The following is a 6,691-nucleotide window of genomic DNA, read 5'->3' on the forward strand; positions in this document are numbered from 1 at the left end:
ACTTTGTGTAAGTACCCATATTTTTGTGCAGATAAGTGAAAACAGTTAACTGAATTAATTTAGATACGACACAACTCAAATGACTATATGTTAAATGATGATTGAGAAATATAATCCACCCTCTTTTAAGACAAAACAACTGAAAATTACATCCATGGTTTCTTTATTTAAATAGCAACTTGTATTTTACCACTGGAGATGATAGCTGAAGACGCCATATGAATCTTCCAAAGTAAATCTCTGGACTGGGCCATAAACGGTAAAAGAAGGTATATGTTTACCTTAGTTTTGAAGTCACGGGGGAAGTAGTTTTCACCCCCACCACCATTTCCCCCACAATATCCAGTTAGTGGAGAATCCATTTTCCATGGTAGATTGTCATATGTGAACAAACAAAGAGGCAAACATCCATTCTTGCCCTCTATAAGTAGCTTATCACATAACACTAAATTTATTCTCTACTAAAGAGAGTTGTACAAAACCATCCAGTTCAACCAATTTGAGCACAATTATGTAAGTTCTACTTCTTGCATTTTGAAGAGCTTTGTATTCCTGCAGTTATCCTAATCAACTTTCTTGTTTTCTTATTTCCATAAGTACACTATTCGTAATGAAGAGCGGTGTGATCATGGTTGTTGGGCTGATTTTCATCAACATATGCATCTGCATGCCAAGAAATGTGGCAAACCATGGATCTCACGATACAACTGTGCCATAGAAGGAAATGCGCAGTCTGATGTCTGGCACTGATGGCAGGAATGGGCCTCCGAGCAACGATCACCAGTGCCCACTTGGGACCTACCCTAATTGCTGAGGGATGTCCCAGAATACTCAAGAAGCAGCTCAAGATGTTCGAGGAAACTAAGGCAAACTGAGGGATTATGAGATGGAATGAATACCCCCAGTTTATATTGCTTTTACTTCCACGTACGGAGTCATTTGGCATGAGATATGTTCCATGTTGTCAATGTTTCTGCGTAGTCCGTCAGTAGCACCCTATATGCTACACACCATCATGTTCTCAGGAATGTACCTATCCTATATGCTACTGATGTACTGGTTGAATTGACGGATACTCATATGTGTGTGAAACTTGAGTAAATGTTTTCAAAGCAATAATGCGACGCTCAGGTAGAGATGTTTATGCTTCTAACCGTCTAACGTAGCGTCTCTCGGGCTGAGATGTTTCGGCTTATTCTTGTTCCCCTTCAAAGGAAGCAACACACCCTTCGAACTCTACCATGGCTCTCAAGTCTGAACTCACGTTGATCTCCAGAAGAAAGTCGCTGCTTATTTCAAGGTCAACACAAATCTTCGTTCAAATTTGTAAAATGCAGCAAGACTTGTGCATGTCAAAGCTTAGGCTTCAGGCTGTACTTGGAAATATACCAACAAAAAAGAGCTCTTGGCAGTCGTAGACTGAAACAAGCAAAATCAGCGCTCAACTAGTTTCTCTTATACTTTTAGTCGCCAGCAGTATAATCACAAGAACAACGTTTCCTGTTCTTGCAAGAGTCCGCGAAAGACAGCGTGAGTTTACAAATAAATTGTTGTCCTAACAGTGTTGCCACATGCCTCAAAGCATCTAGTCAACAAACAGAAAAAAGACCATGCATATATGCAAATTGGAAAAACAATGCTGAAAGCCATAAGAAGACATAAGCAACAACTGTTCGAAAAGGCCATTGCATGTGTCACAGTGCAGATCCATAATACACTACGCCCGTTATTGGTATAAGAGCTAGGTCGATTTGAAGCCAAGCTTGTCCTGGGGTGGCGACCTACTAGGGCCTCGGGGCGGGCGATATGGTGGCTGGGTGGTGCAGCGACGAGGAGGGGCGGGCGATGTTGTCGCTGGGTGCTGCAGCGACGAAGAGGATTATGCGATCGTCGTTCGATGGAGCGACATGGAGGGAGACGGCGGGCTGTCGTCGTCAAGGCGGTAGAAGAAGATCGTTGACCGGAGCGGTGGTGCCGTGGTGCGGTGCCGGAAAGTCGTCGAGATCGTCGTCCGGGAGTTAAGAGTCAAGGAGTCATGCGAGTTTGCACGACTGGTCGTCGTCGTGTCAGTGAGTCATCGTTGTCATGTCCAAGTGCTCGTCTCTGTGAGGAGGCGTTGAAGATGAAGTCCAGGTCGTCTATGTGTCGACGAGAGGATCAAGTTCAAGTATGTGGGGGCGGTAAACCAGGGAAGGCGAGTCTCTTCAATGAGACCATTTCTCTACATGAGGCTAGGCTTGAGTGGGCGGTGTAGTCCACATTGTGGTGTGATCCACAAAGAGTCGGCATGTATCTTGCTAGGGTGGATGGTGAAGTCCGCCGGGTGGGGTATTTCACAGGGTACTAGCGAGGCTGGGTAGTCCAAGGCATATTTGAGGTTGTCCGTAAATTCGTTAAGTCAAAATTGAAGGGGAGATTGTTGCAAGCAACCAAGCCATAATTTTACTTGTCGTGGTGCGAGCAGATGAGTCGCCAAGGGGTGGTCTACAACGAGCCAAGACCGGAGGAGCATAGAAGACGTGGAGTCAAGATTAGGAAGAGGTTGTTAGCAATAATCTTGTCCTAATGAAAATAGGTTTAAGCTAATCATAATCAGGGTGGCCGGTGATTAGGTGTCCTAGTTGTATACGGCATGCATGTCGTGTGGTGTTTTGAGCAGTAGCCAAATAGGAAATTAGGAATCCAACTACTAGGTGTTTAGCCGTGTCCGTGTAAGCGTTTGGAGTCCCGAACAAGTACTAGTCGGTTTAGGAGGTCCTTGGGTCGGCTCGTGCATATATAAGCACAGCCTAGGGCGTGACTTTATTGTAACATCGGGAGAAAACAGAAAATAATAAAGGAGAAATAAAGGGCACGACAAGAGCCCTTGGCTATAAAAGTTTTTGTGTGCGTGTTCGTCGTACTGGGATGTGATCGATCCTGAAGGCGAATTTCCAACACCCCTTGTCTGAACATTTATTGGACCATGATTGAGAAATGCAAGCTAACAAACGTCAAGTGCATATAACTCCATAAGTAACAGTAATACTCAACTACCTTTGTTTAACATTAGAACCCCGAAAGTATTACATTCAGACAGCAGGAAACATAACTATTCCGTCCGTCTCATAATATAAAAACGTTTCTGACACTAATGTAGTATAAAAAACGCTCTTATATTATGAGACGGAGGGAGTAGAGTAGAGAGGAAACAAATAGAACCATGTAGAGATTATTGAGATAGAATAAGAGAACTGATAGTTCGCTGTCTGATAGTAAAGGACACGGGAACCTCTAGAAGCTTCGTACTCAAATTAAAGATCTGGTAAAACAATGTTTGTGAGGTAAGCAAGTTGCATCGGTAAACCATTATATGTGAAGACTCAAATGATCAAAGCACCAGCAGCGGGTACCAATTGGCTCATTGCTTTACCTGATTTAAGCAAATTGACTCCTGAAGATAAGAACTAAATGAGAAACGAAAATCCGAAATAATGGATTGTAGAGATGTGTAAAGCAAGTAAGCAACCTGGGTATGCAAGACTCCAAGTACAGTTCTGTACCAATTCACTGTGGTTTACACAGCAAAAAGAAAAAACAACAGAAAACAAGCCTTCGAGAGCAGATCATCTTTCAGAACAGCAAAATTCAGTGTTAGTTTTCTGAAGGACCAATTTTGCAACAGTTCAAGAAGCAATAATTGAGAATGTGAATGGACAAGTGGCAATGCAAAAACTTTTTTTCCGGGTGAATGCAAAAACATTTTTCTGCCATGCTTTAAGGAATAGCTCTTTTTTAAGGAAAATGCGAGGTCCTCATAGTTTAAGAATCGGGCCGGGGACCCAACCGGATGGGTTGGTCGATTTAGTTTATCACCAGTCGGACCGCTGGCTCAGCCTGTCCATTGGCGAAAAAATAGAATATTTAAGCTATTTCTTTTTAAAAATGGCAACAGATCAAATAAATACAAATAATATTTAATATAAACCAATAATAAATCACAAGGTATTGGGCCTAAGGAGGTCAGGAGTTCAATCCCAATGTTGCACACCACCATCAGATTTTTTTCCTGGTATAACTCCTATAAAGGGCGTTGGAGTACCTGCATCCTCATCCCATTCGGGGGCACCAGCAGCCCCTGGAGCATGTGATCGCTCCCCTGGACTGCCTTCTGCCTACCTGTCGACCTCCCGGCCGTCCAATCTCGTTAACCTGTGTCTCACATCCTTGACGACTTTGGAGGTAAATGACCTGTGGAATGCGCGCGTGTGGGCCTCCCTCTCGTGTAGCCTTTCTGTGACAACCCTGCGTGCTCGTGTTGCTTCTCTGCGTAGCCGGGCCCATCTTTCTGTTTTCTCTTTTTCAATGTCGGCACCGCACATCATCGGCCCAGTATGTCTCTTCTCTCTTTCTATTACACTAGACCATGAAAGTGCGCGTTGCCGCACCCGTCCATCTTCAGGAAGGTTGACATGCATTATTTGAGAAAGCGGGATGATATCTAACTGTAAAGATAATTACCCCCACAAATATGTTAACATCACAGTCCATGATGCACTGAATATTATAAAATGGATCGTATCAACTAATATGAAAGCACATAATATGATATTATAAGATAACCATTCTCAATGAAGACGGTATTATGCTCCAATTAATGCATTCACAAAGAATAATTTTTTAGATTATTACTTCGATCAACACATACGAGGATGATTTCTGAGTACACACAACTCTTTACAACCATTAAGGATTATACAATGTCAAGACGTTATAAACTCTCACAAACTCTATTAAGGTAGTAGACATTCATATAACAGCACACCAACCTCAGTATTATAGTTGAGCACACATAAGCTGCCATTTTTGGCTTGCAAAATGGATTGCGATGCCAACTGGATGTCCCTGGTTATGATTCTGTCACACTTCCTTCATGAGGGTGTAGTAGTTTATCACATTGTCATCATCGACTGGAGTCGAGTTAGTTGTTAACTGCGTTTGGATTTCTGATGATCCCGCAGCCTTCCTCCGGGCTGAAGCTGTTTTCGGTGAAGTGAGGTCTTAGGTTTCAACTTCAAATTGCTGGGCCTACATAGACAGAATCACGAAAGCATCATGCCAGCGACTGAAAGTTGGAGACTGAAGACGACAATGTTGCTCACGTAAGGAAGATTATAGGCAGATGTTCCCAGTTCTTACCTAGTTCTGGAGGTCCTCCACTTTGAACGTCAATCAGAGTCTGGCATGTGGTTGACCCCAAGACGATTTCTTCAGAGTACAACACATCCTTCACCTCACTGGTGTGTGCAGCAAAATACCCACATTGTAGTGATTTTTGATTAATTTCTTTGTACTGCATCTATATCCAGATTCTGAATGTACAATGTGTAGTGAATTGGAGAGGGGCATGTTGCATACCTAACCAGTAGGAGATATTTTGTGAAGGATCCTACCCTTTTGGCGTCAAGCCTAGTTGTTAATGATTTGCAAAGCTTTTTCAGTAATTTCTTTAACCTGCATAAACAAGGTCAATATTTTTTAACAGAACATATTAACAACCAAAACAATAAAGAGCTAGTAAAGCTACTAAAGACGAAGCAAGTAAATTGAAGGAACAATAATAATCTTTGTTATCAGCCTATCTTTGAGAGCTTTAACTGCCGGTTGCTGCTCAGCCTTCTCAAGTTCATTATTCCCTGCAATGCTGAACACTGGACAACACAAAATATTGGTGTTGAGCGAGATATTACCAGTTCACAAGATTATAAGAGAGCTAAGAAGCTGGCAATCGATCTTAAAAGGAGAAGAAACCTCTGTATGTGTGATCTTTTGTTGCTGGCCCTTGGCCTCGGCCTTTTCTTTTCTCTGATCTCCTTTCAGATCCCCATGTAAATAATTTTGCTTACTAATCTAATCGAATGGCAGAGAGAGCGCCTGCCTTAACCCTTAAGCCTAAAAAAAAGACGGGCAAGGTTCATGCTCTTTCAGCAACACTAATGGATGAGAAGCTATTGCTCTTTGTGAACTGCCAATGAGGCCCTGAGCTATAGTGGCCATCTAAGACGGTTGCACAATCTGTAGTGCTGCAGGGCCTGTGTCACCTCTTGAAAGCTCTAGCAACAAGAACAATGCAACTTGTCGTATGTTAAATATGATCACATATGGACAGAACCAGAACATGTTCTGGTTTTGCCTCCATCTAGGACAGACTGATTACACTCTTTTTTGCATTTCACTATATTGTTCTAAGCAACCTGTCGTATACAGTAAAAGGAATACCATGCCATGAATGACAATTAAATGCCCTAAATTTATGGATAACAAAGCATGAACATATGAGATATGGCAGTACACTTGAACTAATTATCTGGCTGGCAGCCATCGCAGATTTTGAGGTTAAGAATTCCATGGAGCAATATATAAGCCTACAAAATTTTCCAATATTGATTGACCACTATCTGTTGAAAACTGTGATTGGGAAAGACATTAACACAGTGAAATCATAGGGTGGAAGAGGGGATTGTAGGGGAGGGGGAAGAGGAGGGGAATTTCCATCAAAGATGAAGATATAGGAAACCTAACCGATAAGCATAGGTGCTCCACGTGATTCTGCCGGAATATGAAGTGAGGTGGGAGAGCGCACGCGACGAACATATATACAGGTGCACAAACTCAAAGGCTGGCGAAACAGAAACTGACCTCCATTAATTTC

At 42.5% G+C, this 6,691-nt stretch overlaps 1 long non-coding RNA gene across 1 annotated transcript; it reads right to left on the reverse strand.

Moving 5' to 3' along the window:
• Nucleotides 1-4,695: 4,695 nt before the first annotated feature.
• LOC123184388 (uncharacterized) lies at nucleotides 4,696-6,278 on the reverse strand. Its single transcript, XR_006492960.1, has 3 exons — nucleotides 5,398-6,278; nucleotides 5,179-5,276; nucleotides 4,696-5,067 (listed from the first exon to the last, which is right to left on the reverse strand). It is a non-coding gene; the product is annotated as an uncharacterized lncRNA (long non-coding RNA).
• Nucleotides 6,279-6,691: the final 413 nt, after the last annotated feature.

The sequence above is a fragment of the Triticum aestivum genome, chromosome 2A (assembly GCF_018294505.1).
Source record: "Triticum aestivum cultivar Chinese Spring chromosome 2A, IWGSC CS RefSeq v2.1, whole genome shotgun sequence".
In the NCBI taxonomy this organism is placed as follows: domain Eukaryota; kingdom Viridiplantae; phylum Streptophyta; class Magnoliopsida; order Poales; family Poaceae; genus Triticum; species Triticum aestivum.